At 48.3% G+C, this 17,210-nt stretch overlaps 1 protein-coding gene and 1 long non-coding RNA gene across 2 annotated transcripts in view; one reads left to right on the top strand and one right to left on the bottom strand.

The window, feature by feature from the left end:
* The window catches only part of KAZN (kazrin, periplakin interacting protein), a 265,843-nt gene that overhangs the window by 172,192 nt on the left and 76,441 nt on the right, over positions 1–17,210 (bottom strand). The gene's annotated exons all lie outside the window — the stretch shown is intronic.
* On the top strand, positions 6,179–7,669 carry LOC135190510 (uncharacterized). The gene is made up of 2 exons (XR_010308552.1): positions 6,179–7,218; positions 7,311–7,669. It is a non-coding gene; the product is annotated as an uncharacterized LOC135190510 (long non-coding RNA).

Below are 17,210 nucleotides of genomic sequence, written 5' to 3'. Positions count from 1 at the left end.
TGTTAATAACAACAGGCCAAAAACCTTCTCTGTAAACCAAAGGAACCAGAACCCTCCAACACCCTGCAGGAGGGAGAGCATCTTGTGAACACAGCGCAGGAAGCACAGCCAAGCACGTCCGTTTATTCAGGAACAAGCTGTTCACTGCTCTTAGCCATCGAGGAGAAAAAGAAAAATGGAAGTCAGGCATGCCTGCTCAACTCATTATCAGAATTAACCTTTACTTTCCTAATTAGAACTCCTGGGTTGGAATTAGAAGCTGAACTCTCTGTTCAGTACAGCACACCTCATTTTGATCACAACGTGAAGAACAGTGGTGAGTGGAGGTGGGGATGATGAGCACATCCAATTAGCCCTTTGATTTTTGACTGTGCCCTGTACCAACAAAGCCATCACACACTGCCAGGCTTAGCTTTGTAAGGCCATGAGGACGCTGAGGGGCCTGGAGCATCTCTGTGAGGAGCAAAGGCTGAGAGCCCTGGGGCTGTTGAGCTTGCAGAAAAGCAGCCCCAGAGGGGATCTGCGCAATGCTTGGCAAGGGTAGGGGGCAAGAGGGTGGGGCCAGACTCTACTCAGGGGGGCACAGCAATAGGACAAGTGGCAACAGGCATGAACCCAGAAGGTTTGACTTGAACTTAAGTAAAAATGTCTTTGCTTTGAGGGTGTTGGAAGCCTGGAGCAGGCTGTCCAGAGAGGTTGTGGAGTCCCCTTCTCTGGAGCCTTTTCAAAACCTGCCTGGGCACAGTTTTGAGCAACTTGCCTTAGATGATCCTGCTTTGGCTGGGAGGTTGGACTAGATGCTCTCCAGAGGTTCCTTCCAACCCTTACCATGCTGGGATTCTGTGGCTGGACACCACAGTTTGCCTTGCAAAGGCCTTCATCTTCCTCTCATTTCCATCTGCTCTCATATTGGTGTCACACCAATGCCTTCCACAAAGCTTCTCCTGCCCACAGCAGAAGAACTGAGAACAGGTCCATGAGCTTCAGACTCAATTATTTCTTTATCCACATCTTCAGAGCTGCAAAGGAGGCAAAGATTTTCACAGGTGCTCAGTGACAAGCAATTAAGGTAGCTCATGGGAATTGGAGATACCAAGGAGTTCCCAAACTGTCTCTCCAGCCCAAAGCCTTTGGGACTGAAAGAGCAGCCCCTAGAAGGAAGCTTCTCCACTGCTGGCAGCAGCATCTAGGATTATGTGAAGACAGAGAGATCTGCAGAGAAGACATCATTTTCAATTGGATAAGGGAGACTAATCTTGCTGCTTGCTGCATTTTATCCTGTCACATCAGGCTGCCTGCAGAGCTTATCAGAAAGAGCAACCCAGATGGAAAGGAGACTTTGAAAAGGTACCAAGAACTGCTTGGAATAACTTCACCCACCTGCCTTTCCTCTACCTTCTGAGTGTTTTCTGGACTTAAAACCAAGGACATGATGTCATATCTCAATATTTCCTCCTCTCACTGCAAGAAAGACATTGAGGTGCTGGAGGGGACCCAGAGAAGGGCAATGGGGCTGATGAAGGGTCTGGAGAACAGATGTGGTGAGGAGCAGCTGAAGGAGCTGGGAGTGTTCAGTCTGGAGAAAAGGAGATTGAGAGGAGACCTTCTGGCTTTCTAGAACTCCCTGAAAGGAGGCTGGAGCCAGGTAGGGATCGGCCTCTTCTCCCAGGGAACAAGTGATAGGACAACAGGAAGCGGCCTCAAGCTGTACCAGGGGTTGGACATTAGGAACCGCAATTTCACTGCCAGAGCAGTCAGGCATTGGAATAGGCTGCCCAGGGAGGTGGTGGAGTCACCAAGCCTGGAGGAGTTCAAAAGCTGCATGGACACGGCGCTCTGGGAAACAGTTTAGTGGGGATGGTGGTGTTGGGTTGATGTTGGACTGGATGACCTTAGAGGGCTTTGCCAACCCATGAAAACATAAAGGTTTTTTTTTGGTCAGCAGGTCTGTGGAGAAGTAATGAAGTGACTTCCCAGGTAAACCAGTCCAGCCCATCACAGATACATCCTCTGAGTGCCAGGACAGTCCTGATGAGCTCCCCTGCAGAGATCCAAGTAGTCTCCAATCTGAGTGGGAAGCTGAATCACAAACTCCACTGTGTGAAGCTTGTTTAAGTTCCCTCTGACTTCCCACCTCATGGGGCTTCCCTGCTCCAGTGAGTTTTAAACCACCCCCAATTACAACCAGACTTTGCAGCTCCATCTCACAGCCAAACATTTGGAGTTTGCAAGCAGAAGGAGATTCAGGCTTTTAAACTAATGGGATTTGTAGCTCTCCTAGGTTAGGGAAGAGCCAACTGCTGCGATGAAGACAGAGAAGAAGCCACATTAGCCAACGCACTGCAGGGTTTTCCATACTACAGCCTTGGAATAAAGAATAATGCACTAGAAAATGCTGGTTTGCAGCAGATTGGGCAGCACAGCATTTCCCTGGCATGGCGCCGGATCAAAGCCGAACACTACAGCATTCATTATTCAAACACCAATGAGATGCATTTTGTCAGCTACAGCAAAGGGAGAGAAAAAAGGCAAAAAAGAAAGGAAGAAAAAGTAATCAGATCAGTGCTGTTACAGTGTGAAGAAGCAAAACAGATTCTGTGCAAACGATTAAGTCCATTTGTGCAGTCAAGCTGCACACACGGTGCCTGCAGATCGCTGCACTACTGCCGTGAGGAGAGGTGGGTTTTGGGTTTGGCTTTTGTTGGTTTGTTTGGGGGTTTTGTTTTTGTTTTTTTTTTATTTCCCTATTTCCATAACTTATCTGTTTGGTGAGTCTCAGCCACAGGGGTAAGGTAGCACAGCACATACATGCACCTCTCCTAGGAAACCAGGCTGCGAGAGTTCGGGCTGCTCAGTCTGGAGAAGAGAAGGCTCTGAGGACATCTTATTGTGGCCTTCCAGTAACTCAAGTGGGCCTACAATAGAGCTGGGGAGGGACATTTTAGGGTGTCAGGTAGTGACTGGACCAGCTAGAGGAGGGGAGATTTAGAACAGACATTAGGAAGAACGTCTTCACCCTGAGGGAACTGAGACACTGGAAGAGGTTGCCCAGGAAGGTGGTGGAAGCTACACCCCTAGAGGTGTTTAAGGCCAGGCTGGATGTGGTTCTGAGCAACCTGATCTACACTGGCAGAGGGGGTGGAACTGGATGATCCTAGAGGTCCCTTCCTACCCAGATGATTCTGTGATTTTATGCATGCTGTTCTCATCACATCTGAGAGGCAAGAGACAAGCAGAGCCATTTCTCTTTCATGAGAGTTCATCTTAGTTCAAATAGCAGCAAACAGCGACATACTGGATGCAGAGACCAGAACATCATCCACCTTCAGATAGCAATGGATTTTGAATCACAGAATGGTTTGGATTGGAAGAGACCTTAAGGATCATCCAGTTCCAACACCCCTGCCATGTGCACAGACACCTCCCGCCAGCCCAGGCTGCTCAAGGTTCCATCCAGCCTGCCCTTGAACACCTCCAGGGAGGGGCCATCCATAGCTTCCATGGGCTACCTGTGCCAGTGTCTCCCCACCCTCAATCTCAAGAATTTCTTCCTAATCTCCAGTCTCAATCTGCCTCCTCCTTCAATCCTTTTTCTCTCACCCTGTCACTCCAAGTGCTTGTTGGAAGTCCCTCCCCAGCTCTCCTGTAGCCCCTTCAGGTACCAGAAGGCTGCTCTAAGGTCTCCCCGGAGCCTTTTCTTCTCCATGCTGAACAACCCCAAGTCTCTCAGCCTGTCCCCACAGAGGATATTCACCAGCCCTCTGATTATCTTTGTGTCCTTCTCTGAAGCCTCTCCAGTGGCTCTAGGTCCTTCTTGTGTTGGGGGCCCCAGAGCTGAAGGCACTGCTGCAGGTAGGGTCTCAGCAGAGCAGAGGGGCAGAATCCCATCCAGTGACCTGTCCTGCTGGTCACTGGATGATCTGCAGAGGTCCCTTCTACCTCATACCACTTGTGAAAACCACAAAGTCCCTAAGGAAAGACATAAGGACGAGGCAATTCCTTGTTTCTCTGCGTTTAGGAAAGTCAAGCATGGCTCCGTGGGGAGCCACCACTCAGGCTTGTGCCTCGGGCGCTTTTCCCCGCCTAAGGTATTTTGGATTCACTATGATACTCACATTTGGAGCCCTGTCCACTTCCATAAGCTTCAGTCTGCTGCCAGAGACTGGCTTCGCTTGTCACATTTTAATTGCTCTGTCAGAGGCTAATTACAGCATTTTCACAACTCACTCTCCTCTCTGGGCTATTTCATCCCAGCTCTCGACTTGATTTCTTATGAGAACTTCAGAAACCCACAGAAGCCTTTCCAGCCAGTTCCTCAGCCTTGAATCTTCCACAAACACCTCCAGCTGCCCCCTAATTTTGGTGCTTTTGTTTACAAATGCATCATTTGTGTCCCTTGTTTCCACGAGGAGCACGTTGCTCAGGTTTCTAGCCTGGCATTTGCAGTTAACCTCCTTTGCCCCAGGCAGCCGAACGCTGTAGTACAACCAAGTCCTTCACAACCCGCCTGTGCCAGAAATCAGGCTGCCTTCTGGCTGCCCTCTTTGTTGTGACACCTGCAGAGCAAAGTGTTGTTTAAAACCTTCATTATTGCTCTTGATGTAGCCAGGAGCTTTCTTTCCAATGCAGCTCCTGCTCAGAGGCTTTGCTGGTTCAGTCCCTGTTACAGAGGCCGTTCAGCAAACAGAAAGCCAAGGAGTTGACAAGTTGATCCCTCCCCCGGGAAGAAAATTCTTGGCGCTTTTTTCCAAATGGAGACTTCTCTCCTTCTTATGTGCATTGGCCAGGACTCGAACCTGTGCCACCAACACATTGAAGTTGTTTGATATATTCTGGCCTATTATTGCCTCAATTCTGACTCTGTCGGTTCAGCAGTGTTTTACAGCTATGGTGCACTACCAGGCGTGCTCATTCTTTGCTAAGATGGTCTGGGACTCGGTAAAAGCTGTGCTAACAAAGGTTGGAGATGTGTTTTTCTGAAAGTCAGGGAAAGATGAAATTGTATTTTCTTATAGTATCACAATGTAAAGAGAGATAATAACTAGAGAAGGAGGGAAGGGAAAAAAACCAATACAATAACCTTAAGGGAGATGGGGGAGGGGTCAAGCGGCGGCGAAGCAGCAGAAGCAGCAGTAGCTAAAACAGCAGCCGGGGAAGATAGGCGAAGCTGCAGCAGCAGAAGCCAGCGGGAGAAGGGGGAGAAGAAACTGTGCTTCTAGACATTAAGTTCTTGATGCTCCAATGAAATTATATTAATTTATCTATTGTTGCCATTCATGTGGCCTATCCCTGGAATGTTCATCTCTCCCCTATGTCTGAGCTAGAGGATCAGCTCAAACGGCCACAGCTTCCTTCAGGGCCCACACTCCTCACCTGTAATAACTTGAGTGGTTATAAGATGGTAACCATAGAATCCTAGAATGGTTTGGGCTGGAAGGGATCTGGAGAATCACCTGGTCCTAAACCCCCTGACACCTTCCACTAGCCCAGGTAGCTCAAGGCCTCATCCAACCTGCTCTTGAACACCTCCGAGGATACAGCATCCACAGCTGCTCTGGGCAACCTGCCCCCGTGCCTCACATAGCAAGAGCAAGAGTTCACAGATTTCCAGCACCTCCAGGGATGGGCACTCCACCACCTCCCTGAGCAGCCTGTTCCATGCCTGACCACTCCTGCAGGGAGGAAACTGTTTCTAATATCCAACTTAGACCTCTTCTGGCACAGCCTGAGGCCTTTTCTTCTCGTCCTATTGCTAGTTACTCCAGCGAAGAGACTAAGCCCCACCTGGCTCCAACGTCCTCTCAGGGAGCTGTAGAGAGCAATGAGGTCTCCCCTCAGCCTCCTCTTCTCCAGGCTAAACACCCCCAGCTGACTCAGCTGCTCCTCATCAGTCCTGCTCTCCAGACCCTTTGCCAGCTTTGTTACCCTTCTCTGGACACACTTCTCAGAGTGAGGGCCCCAAAACTGAACACAGTATTCACGGTGTGGCCTCAGCAGTGCCCAGCACAGGGCCACAATCACCTCCCTGGAGCCGCTGAGAGCGATTTCCCCTGACTGCGGCTCCCATTTCCCGGGGACGCTGCCGTCGTGCACACCTGCCCCTCCTCCCCGCGGCAGGCTCCGCACTGTGACCGAGACAAGCCGAGCACAGCTTTGCAGCGCTGCAGAGCTTCCTCCTTCGCTCTCCAGGCCAGGCTGCTGAGGAGCCCTGCGAAATCTGCTCTTGCTGCAGGAGATGGGCACCGTGCCCTCCCGGGGCTGGCTGCGTCTCTGGCTCCCAGCGCCGAGCTGATAAAGACCATCTGCTCTGCAGCCAGGAGACACACACGGCTCGCATCGAGCGAGCGCTACATCCAGGCGAGCTAAACGATCTCTGGTTTAGCCTCTTCTTTGGTGCTAACCCACAGGTCTGCTCATTTCAGGCAGGAATGTATGGCCATAGCTCCATTACCCTGTTCATCCCAAAGCAGTATCATGCAGATGCCAGCTAGCACCATCTCCCCACTCCCCACCATTCAAAAGACCACCCAGGACACTCTGGTTTCTCTCTATGGCTTCCACGATGAACACCCATAATTGCTCAGCTCTGAAAATTCCATTGTTATGGACTTTAGTACTGCTTTAAAGGCTCTTTGTTCATCGAGACAGCAGCTACCAGTGAGTCTTACCCCCTTTTATCCTCTCTTGCTATAATCAACCAAACCTGGTGGCCAAAGGCCCTGCTGTCTCCGAAGCACCTTGCATTTAGCTAAGAGGAAGCAGCAGTTTCCCAGCTGGAATGCAAGCACCTGCCTCTTGAAGCTCAGTAATCCCCCTAATTGGCTCCTCCTCTCCATTTTCTCTCTAAATACGTATTCTGCAGAGTGAAAAGAAGTGCTGCCACCTGCTACCACGGAGGGTTGGGGGTTTTTGCATTATTCCCAGTGGGTTTCTTCCACATATTTATCCTGGGCAGAGAAGCTGTTCCCCCTCCAGGTTTGTTCTCCACAAGTGTCATCTAATGGGTTTCCACCCTTGAAGGAGGGACACATGGGGGTCTCAGAGCTGCTTCCTGAACAGACCTGCAGCTGCCAGCACGTTTGGGATTTGAGAAGCCTTTAATTATCCCCCTTTCATTCTGTGGGTTCAGTGCTGCCTCTGAGCAGAAAATAGGTTCTTTTTAGCAGGTTGCTGCAAGAGATCTCTTGGAAATAGGATTTAACTCATGAACTGACATAGGTGTGTGTGCTATTCATACTGTAACTATAGCTTTCATCACGTTGGACTGGTACCTGATAGTTGGGAGCTGATCTTCTGTTTGCTGTCCCCAGGAGCGTTTGTGTTACTGATTATGCAAACAGAAGAAAAGGGGAAAAAAAGTATGAGCACGTTCTTCAGAAATTCCACATGCCTCCTGGAAGCTTTTAAATGAAAAGGTGGAAGCTCATCAAATGTGTCCACAGGACAGGAAGAGCAGGGAGTAGAAAATAAACCTCAACCTTCAGTTTTAAATAAGGCTTCTAAGGGACTTGGTGTCCTTTCATCTTTGCTAAGGTCACACTTGACATTATCCAAGTGGAATACAGTTCTCAGCTTAGTTTCTTGACATTCAATGCTACTGGCAAGAGAGCTATTGGTAATTCTGGCACCCAAACACTCATTGATGTTGTCTACTGGCAGTTCCTATTGCTTTGGGTAATTGCTTTGGGTTGAATTTAGATGTTACCCCTAGACAGAATGCAGATAACACTTGAGCAACACGAGTGAGTTCTCAAGGCAAAACATGGAACTTGTTAGGATCTATTAGCAGAAGCATTCTGAAGGTTTCTTGGGCTTCTGCCTGTTCAGCTTTGCCTTCTTTGGGGCTCAGCCACCAGCAAACTGCTGAGTAAGGTGTCTACCAGTGCTCCTCTTGGTGGGACAGTATATAGAATCATAGAATGGTTTAGGTTGGAAGGGACCTCAAAGATCATTCAGTCCCAACCCCCTGCCATAGGCAGGGACACCTCCCACTAGAACAGGTCGCTCAAGGCCTCATCCAACCTGGTCTTGAACACCTCCAGGGAGGGAGCATCCACAGCCTCCCTGGGCTACCTGGGCAACCTGTGCCAGTGTCTCACCACTCTCACTGGAAAAGAACTTCCTAACATCCAGTTTCAGTCTCCCCTCTGTCAGTTCAAACCCATTCCTCCTCATCCTGTCACTACCAGACCTTGTCAATAGTCTCTCCCCAGCTCTCCTGTATACCCCTTCAGGTACTGGAAGGCCACTCCAAGGTCTCCTGGAAGTCTTCTCTTCTCCAGACTCCAGAGCCCCAACTGCCTCAGCCTGTCCTCATAGCAGAGTTGCTGCAGCCCTCTGAGCATCTTGGTGGCTTTCTCTGGAGTCGCTCACGATATGGGCTAGGGTGAGACACTGCACCACCTGAAGACAAAGGATGCGGCTTCCTGAAATAGAAAGGGGCTTAGGCATGAGAAAGCAATCTCCCTGATGCACAAGAGAGGAATTCCTTACGCACCTGAAGCTTACCCAGAAGATGTGCTTTGGCACCCTCAGCCTCCTATCGCTTCTCAACTCCTGTGTATCCTACCCAGATCTTTCCTTCGCTTCCTGCCTCCAGGAGAGTACCAGATGCTTTCCAATACAGCACCTCTCCTGCTAAAGCAGCCAGGAAATCTCCTCTCCATGCATGCTTAAGGGGATCACATCTGTGAATGTGCTCTAGACACATACCTTCCTCCTCTACAAAGAATCCATCTTAAAAATCATCAGCACTTGCTAAAGAAAAATAAAACAAACAAATCCGCTTCTCCTCTGGAATGAGCTTCCTTAATAAACTCCAACCACGGAACACCCCAGGCTAGTTTATCATCTCTTTCCATGACCTTCATCTTCAGCTTTCCTACACAGAGTAGGAGTTATTTTGATTAACGATGATTGCTCCTTTGTCAGGCCAGTAAATCAACTAAAATAAGAAACTCATACCTTGAAAGATTTAGAGGAGTCGCTGCCAAGTCTGTTTATAAGGTCTTTATTCACTCTTCATCATGTGCTCTGCTCTCAAACGTGCCACAGTAAAACCCCTGGCACTATCGACCCCCTCCCTCTCCTCCCCCTTCTGCACACGCTGCATTTTCCCCTGGTTTCGGAGGAGCTGCTACGTTGGCACAGCTGGAGGACTGGTTTCTTTTGGTGTTTGTGCAGAGTCATCACTGATGCGAGGAGCAATGTTAGCACAGCAGGAGATGCGGGTCGGCTAACGGCTCTGGATTCGACAGGAAGGCTCATGCTAACAAGATGAGTGGGGAGAGCAGGGCTGTTCTAAGCTGCTCGTTACTGTAAACACTCTTAAAAACCCTTTAAAGCCTTCACTCAGTTTTCATTTCAGCTGTGAACACACACAGGAAGCTCCAGCTACAGTACCTGCTACCAAAGTGCTTGTGGTTTTGCTACTCTAGGAGGCTGTGATGGTTTTCCACCTGTGTTTTGGGTGGTAACAGCTTGATCCTCCTCTCAGGTCTGCACTAGAGATGATTAAGGGTGCGCAGAATCATACAATCCCTTAGGGTGGAAGAGACCTTTAAGATCATTGACGCAGCATTGTCAGGTTGTCACTACACCATTGATTCATACGATGGGCTGGGTTGGAAGGGACCTTGAAGATCATCTGGTTTCAACTCTCTGCCATTGGCAGAGACACCTTTCACTAGCCCAGGTTGCTCAAGGCCTCATCCAGTCTGGCCTTGAACAGTTCCAGTGAGTATCCACAGTCTCCTTGGGCAACGTGCTCCAGTGTCTCACCACCCTCATTGTAAAGAATTCCTTCCTACTCTCCAGTATAAATCTACCCTGCTCTAGCTTCAAACCACTGCCCTTCATCCTGTCACTGCAAGCCCTTGTCAAAAGTCACACCTGCCCTGCGAAATATCCCTCTGCTTCGAAAGGTCCCTTTTCGGTCCCCTGCCAGCAAACTGGAGACATAAAAGAGGGAGGGATGGGGCACACTGTTGCTGGCTCTGCAACATTGTTGTCCTTGCAGCACTAGACAGGCGTTAATGGCAAGACCTCCTGTCACCTGCCTGGGAACAAGTCAAAACAGAGACATCTCTGATGCCCCTGGTTCAAGAGATCTGACATGTCACAGGTCACTCCCCAGGACTGCAGGGGCAGAGGATCAAACCAGCAGATCACACCGATGAAAGCACCTTGTTCCTTCCTGACCTCCCTGCAGACAGCTGTGTTAGCTGCACAAGGATGGGGGTCACAGAGCTTTGCCATGGAAAAGAGGACTGCAGACAGCAGAAGAGATGAAATACCTCTTAGAGAGGAGTTTCTGCCCACTGCATCCATCAGCTCAGTGGCTGAGGGTGGCAAAGAAAGAAGTTTTTAGCAAAGCATCAAGAGCTGAGGCACTGAGAGCAGGATCTGTGCCTTAAACATGACTGAAATAGAGCTCAGCATTCATCGCCATGAATTTCATGCTTTCTTTTAACAGGCAGCCAGTGAAAAATGAAGCCACTGTATTCTCTAACAGCAATGCCAGGCACAAATACTGTTTTCATGTGAAATCTTGGTGGCTTGTGCCAATATAAGCGGAGCTTCAGGCACAGATGTTAGTTAAGGACATCTTAATGTTGTGCTCACTGTGCATTCTGCAGCCTAATTACACTGCCTTCATTATTAATAACCTACAAAGTGAGCAGTAATAGATGAAGACAGTTTGCATTATTTTATTTGAGCAAAGTGAGACGAAACCAGATGGATAGAAAAGGAGTAAGCAAGGAACGAGGGGAGGATTGCAGTGAGCCCAAGAATGAGAGAGAACGTAGTTGAGAAGAGCAGACATTCCTCTTGGTGCCATCCTGCCAACAGTAATGGAGCCTGACATCATTTGGAAGGGAAACGGAAACAATTGGGGAATATTAATTGGGGCACACATCATGCAGTGATTTTGAATTCCTCTATGTGGAAAGACAGGGGGAGGGGATAAAAGAAATAAAGAAAGGCCTCTGGCAGTCTGTGGCTAGAAAGGGAAGGCTGTGCTTGGCAGGGGAGCCAAAGCTCCCCTGAAGTCAGCTGAAGCATGTTTCAAAGGGGACCTCACTCCCAGATTGGGGGGGGGAATGTGCTGTGCATCTGCAGCTTTTAGTTTCTCTCTCTCTCCTTTTTTAATTTTAAGCTAAAAAATCAGGATCTCCTGACTTTCCCCAGGCAACCCACCCCTGTGCTCACAGCCCTCTCCCTTTACAAATGTCCTTGCCTCAACCTGTTCACCTAGCTGCTAGAATATTGCATTGCAGGGAGGAAATAATAAAATTGGATACTGGAAAGATATTTCAGAAAGAAAATCTTACTTTTTCAGCCTCCACATATCTTCTCTTTCCCTGTAGCCATTTCTATGGTGATTTCTCATGCATAAATAAGCCTTAGCCACTCATCCAGAGGGGAGGTGAGAACTCTTGCTTTCAGAAGAAACAAGGAAGATGGGGCTGAGTAAACCACAAGCCACTTTCCTGGGTCGTTGCTTTTTGCATATTGGAGGACAGCAGCAAGACATCCTGCTAACTGCCCCTCACACCAGCCAGCCTCCCTTTGCCCCTCCAAACCCTGCCTCCTCAATCCCAGCTCTCCAGGCAGGACTGTGAGAGCTGCCCTGACGTTAAAACGCAGCACTGCCCCAGCAAGAAGAGCCTCAGCCCTCTGCCCACATCACTCATCAGTTCTACCTTGCTTGGTCACTTCGTGCTCTCGCTTACAAAAGCACCTTCAGCAACTGGAGGAGGGTGGATGTGCTCTCAGGTCAAGAGGGATCATTTTTTAGACGGCTTGCCACAGACTCCTTTTATATGGAATATTTAAACGGTGTAAGAGGGGGAACTTGAAAGGAATCAGGCTCCTAAACACCTCTATCCTGCAATAGTCAGCGTGTGGAGTGGAGAGATACAGCTCTTCTTCAATATCTCCCCCATGTGGCACCAGCAAAGTTCGCAGAGCACTTCGTGCAGCACAGTGCATCCTCAGTAATGAGTTTGAGGGGGTGCCAAGGTTGCTGATGAGGGGGGAAATGGTTTGCTGCAAACTCTCACCTTATTTGGCACCAACTTTCTTTGGCATCAATCCAGTTCTACTTCACATGGACCTTTCCCTTGGCTCCATCCCATGTGTCACCCCAGCGTTTGGTGCTTTCCCCTTTCACTGACCAGTGATATCTTTGGAAGATCTGGTCATTTCTTGTTGTGAGCTCTTTATTCACATGAAATCTATGTCCAAGGCTTCCACATTTGGGAGAGTAAATCTAACAGAAGTTGGAGCTGGGTGACTGAGCAGCAAATTACTGGATTCTGCACAACAGCCAGTCTCTGCACACCAGAGTGGAGGTTAAGCAGAAAGAACAGGTCCAAAACTATGAGCATTTCAACAACAACAACAACCACAAAGTGAATTCAACTCAAACAGTAAAAGAGCAAACATAATAAATAAATAATCTTGGTTTGCTTCTAATGCCACTTTCCACACAACATTTAACTGAGGGAGCGCTGCCGATTCCCTTTATGTTAATATCAAACCAGCATAGTTTTGCTTTCAGCTTAATCACTAAGCAACCAAATCACCAAAAGAACTCAGACTATCCAGCAATTACCACACAAACACAGCCGGGGCTGAATTCTGACACTGCACCAATAAAATCCATGGAGATTCTCCCTGGAGTCGCATGCCAGGAGAGTCAAAGATATAAAAACTGACATGTGATTAGATGTTAATTGGTCCCAATCCCACTTGTGGTTCCAGTCCCACTCCAAAGCCTTTTAATTCATGGAAGAGTTGGACAGAAACGATGGCACCAATTATTGCTAAGAGGTACCAAGGTGCATTACTTGGTATTTATTATTAACAGCATCTTTAAAAGGGATTCTCATCCTAAGGATCTCCAAGCTTTTACACATTAATTAATGAAGAGCCTCACACAATTGCTGTGAAGTAGGCAAATATTATTCCCAGCTCACTGATAAATGAGGAAGTTGGGAATTAAATTACATCCTGTACATTTACACAATAGATATAAGACAGTTTTTTTCCCAACAGGGAGTGCAGATCAAAAATGGTGATGGGGTCTTCGGACCACCAAATCCACCTCCTTGCTTGGAAAATTGGAGTCCAGAGCTAAAGCTGTACACAAATGAAATCTAACGTGGATATTTGCACCAGAAAGCAGCTTAGCCTACAGCCTAGAAGGAGTTAAAGTATCAAGGATTACAACATCTGGACAAGATCTGCTGCAGGGTTAACTTGCAGGGCTGCTTTGAATAGTTTTGTCTCTCTTTGGTGGGAATAGCAGCCCAGTATTGACTTCCACAACCCAGCTCCTCCCTTTGAATTTGCTTTCAAAACCAAAATGCTTTTTGCTTGAAAACTAGCTCTCTACCCAGCATCTCAGGCATGAATTCTGAGAAATGGCTTAATTTTTAGGAAGCAAGCACTTAGAGCAACTGCTGGTACATGGACAAAGAAGACAAACGTGCTCTCTGGCTCACTCTCTCTCTGTCTCTCACATAGCCATTAAATATGTATTAGGCTTGGCAAGACAGAAATACAAATGTAAAGCTTGGCTGGCTCCCACCTCCCAGCTGGGCTCGACTTTGATGACCTCCGAGCTCACACAGGTTGGAGGGAAAGCTTGCAGCTGACTCAGGAGAAGTAATTGCTTGGTGATGGAGCTGCTGGGCTTTCCCAATGGCTTATGGCAGTGGCACAGCACTGACGCAGCACGCTTTGGGGGCTTAGTGGGTTTGGGTTTTTTTTTTCACTTGTTTGTTAATTAGAAATAGAGCAAGAGACTCTGCAGGCAGAAGAAAATATGTGGAGGGAAGAAAACAACATTTCCCCAAGTCTTCATGTCCTTGGCTCACGCAGAAAATGCCTCCTGGGTGCAGAGTGAAGCTAAGAGGGATTTGCTGTTTCGTTTGTTGGCTGCACAGTTGGCGTTATCGTCTCTTATTAACTGGAAATCTGCACTGCTGATAAACTGCCACAGCAGATACACTCTGGTCTCCTGTAATTGCTTCTCATGCATTTATGAAGACACTTTGGTTTATCTCTCCTGAACTCTAATTAAAGCATGCAGAGCTCTTACACCCACCCCCACCCCTCACTCACTGATCAATACAGATCATGTTTTAAGTGGCTCAGAATTGTCATCTTCTTTTCTTTTGGCATTCGACTGGACTCTGCACTTGAAGTGCACTGTCCTGGACCACCTGTTCAGAGGGGTGAGGGTACTCTGTGGTGCAGGAGTCAGAGAAATTGGAGTTACCTGGCTGTGGGCTCAAGTTGCAGTATCTGCTGCCTGCAGAGAACCCTTGCAGAGAGCTCCCTTTCTTTAAGCAGTTTCTCTTTCAGTCAGTCTCAGTTCTCCTCTGACTTAGAGGAAGTTACCTATCTTGTTTTCTCCAGAGCTTTATATATCCACGGATGTATTTCTCCCTCGCAGAAGCACAGTGCTGAACTGTTGCTATGCACCATCCAACTTCAACCTCTCCACTGGCATGGCCATTCTTTCTGGCTGACTTCCACATCATAATGAACACATCAAAGTCAATACTCATTTACAAGCAACTAAATGAACATCAGACCTGATAGGAGATTCTCACTCCTGCACCCTTTAAACATGAGGTTGTGCTCTCCCGTTTGTACAAGTGAGGGGGTTATCTTTTTTGAGTCTTTTGCTTTTGCAGGCTTGCAAATATTGAAAGCATTTCTGAGCTTGGAATCACAAAATCAAACGTAGATCAGAGTAATGACCATTCCCAGAGACAAAGGACAGTGAAATTAAAAAAGAGAGACAGAGCAAAATAAAAAGAGAGGGAGAACAAAATCAGAGCCAACCCAATGTAACTGTGCTGAGCCACCTTGTACCAGTGCATTACTATCAGGTCCTGTCTTACAGGACTTAGAACCACAGAATTATTAAAGTTGGAAAAGACCTGTAAGAGCATCAAGTCCAACACCACCATGTTCACTAAACCACATCTCAAAGTGCCATGACCACAGGTTTCTTGAACACCTCCAGGGATGGCGACTCCAGCATCATCCTGGGCAGCCTGTGCCAATGCCTGACTGCTCTTTCAGTAAAGAAATTGTTCCTAACATCCAACTTAAACCTCCTCTGGGACAAGTTGGGGACATTCCTTTTTGTCCTACCACTAGTTACTTGAGAGAAGAGACAGACCTCCACCTGCCTCCAGCCTTCTCTCTGGGAGTTGTAGAGAGCCAGAAATTCTTGCCCCATTCTCCTCTTCTCTTAGGACTAAACAATCCCAGCTCCCTCACCCACTCCTCATCAGACATGTACTCTAGGACCTTCCCCAGCTTAGACCCTTCAGCAGCTTTGTGGCTGGCAAGTCTCACGTTTTCAGTACTGCTACTTAGTGATGTAAATACATTACTGCAACAATGGCGAGCAAGAAAATCCACTCTTCACATGGTCCCAGGTCAGGTTTGTCTCCCACCACGACAAAGTCTTCTTCCCTCTTCTAAGTCCCACTTCATTCCCAGAATCAGATCCTTTAAGGTCACCCTACCCACCTCATTCCACCACTCAGCTGCCGGACAGTGTCTGTCTTCTCCCCAGCTTAGAAATTGCTTTTTTTGTTTAGTTGTTTTTTGGGGTTCTGGTTTCTGTTTTTTTGCACTGCCCCCAGCACAGCTCTACAGCAGCAAAGCAAAGCACATCAAGAACTGCAACACCCTCTGCACTGTGCAGGCAACGAGCAAATTAAGATGCAACACAGCGATGGGAAGGATGGCAGGAGCCTCAGCAAGAACAAGCATCCGTGCGTGAGGAACCAGCTGCATTGAGATTCTCTTGATGATGCAGACAGTCATGTTTTGTAGGGATAAGGACTTAACACATTCAGGATGTCTTTTTCTATTCAGTCCCAGGGGAGAACAGGAGAGGAGGCTGGCCAGGGTATAGTTGTAGCTAAATGACCATGGTGACCCTCAGATGACAACTCTGTCAGGCAGCAACGCTGAAAACCAGACAGCAACACCGATTCTCACTTGGCACCCAAGCACCAAGCTGCTCACAGGGGTTGGTGTCAGACAGAGGAAAGCATCAGACAAACCTGCTCCCCCCATGTCAGCTGAACACTAAGACTCATCCTCGGAGCCACTCCAGTGCGGAACATGGGGTCAAGGACAGACAGGGCAAAAGCTGGAATTACAACAGGATAAGCTAAAGCAGAGCCAGAAGGGTTCCCCTCATCTTCCTTTTCTCCAGGCTCAACAACCCCAGTTCCCTCAGCTGCTCCTTCACCAGCCCTGCTCTCCAGACCTTTTACCAGCTTTCATTGCCCTCTCTGGACCCACTCCAGTGTCCAAAACTGAACCCAGTAGTCTGGGGGTGGCCTCACCAGTGCTGAGTTCAGAGGGAAAAGGACTTCCCTGGTCTTGCTGGCCACAGCATTTCTGATACAAGCCAGCAAGGATGCTGTTGGCCTTGTTGGCCATCTGGGCACATTGCTCACTCATGTTTGGCCACTGTCTACCCACACCCTCAGGTGCTTTTCTGCCAGGCAGTTTCCAGCCACTCTGCCCCACACCTGGAGCACTCATGGGGCTGTTGTGACCCAGTTGCAGGATCCAGCACTTGGCCTTGTTGGACCTCATACAACTGACCTTGGCCCATTAATCCAGTCTGGCCAGGTCCTTCTGCAGAACCTTCCTACCTTTAAGCAGATCAAGACTCCTGTCCAGTTTGGTGTCAGCCTAACCCCCACTCCCCCACCCTGTATGAATCAATAAATTACAGGCAGCTCAAAGCAGGTGATGAACAATCAGTGAGCCCAAGGTATGACAGACAGGAGCATCACAGCTCCCACCAAGCCCCATCATTTGAGGGTAACTAACGATGTGCAGCGCTGTGCTGCTACAGCCTGCATGTTCCAGCATGCCTATTTTAAGGGTATCTTTGATCTCCCCTCATTATACAGCACATCATTCTCTCAATAAATTGAACTCATAGAGGCAGTCCACAAATCAATTTTCCCTCTCCCTGAACATGAAGAGAGGGAGCAGGTTGGCAGCTACACGTTTAGGGACCGAGGCAGCAAGTGAGGCTTGTGGAACACATGCTAATGATGTCATTAGACACAACACGGTCGCTGGAAAAGCTTGCTGGGTGCTGCCTTTTATCTTCTCCTTCTTTAACAGAGAGAGAACCTTTTGTGCTG

This window comes from Pogoniulus pusillus, chromosome 36 (genome assembly GCF_015220805.1).
Source record: "Pogoniulus pusillus isolate bPogPus1 chromosome 36, bPogPus1.pri, whole genome shotgun sequence".
Lineage (NCBI taxonomy): Eukaryota > Metazoa > Chordata > Aves > Piciformes > Lybiidae > Pogoniulus > Pogoniulus pusillus.
Note: the sequence above shows the minus strand (reverse complement) of the source record. Positions and strands in the feature narration are given on the sequence as shown.